The sequence below is a fragment of the Fundulus heteroclitus genome, chromosome 7 (genome assembly GCF_011125445.2).
Source record: "Fundulus heteroclitus isolate FHET01 chromosome 7, MU-UCD_Fhet_4.1, whole genome shotgun sequence".
In the NCBI taxonomy this organism is placed as follows: Eukaryota; Metazoa; Chordata; class Actinopteri; order Cyprinodontiformes; family Fundulidae; genus Fundulus; species Fundulus heteroclitus.
The window spans coordinates 33,034,336-33,034,750 of NC_046367.1; positions in this window are offsets into that span (position 1 = coordinate 33,034,336).

Here is a 415-nt window from a genome sequence, read left to right on the forward strand (position 1 = left end):
CTATGGCTGACACGGCGGAGTGTGATGGATTGGAACCTCCTTCAGGGCATAACTGTAATAGATTTTATACAGTACTAAATGGTGTATAATGCAGTTGCCGCTAAATTGAATATGAGACGCCTCAGATTTAATGTGGAGGAAGAGTAAAACATGTTTAACCTCCGAGCACGGTGCTTTAGCAGTCTCGCAGTAGCCTTTTGATATACATTGATGTAACTATCTTATCATTCTTTATTGTTACTCTGACATTTATCATCCACCACTATGCTGTCTTTTTAGGGGGAAATATATAGAAGATGTGTGACTTTACAAGGCAAATTCATTTTGTATGGATGTGATGTATTATGTGGGAATCAATAAAAATCTTGATGGATGGTGCTTAGCATCGTACAGTGTGAAGTAATGTCAAATTGCT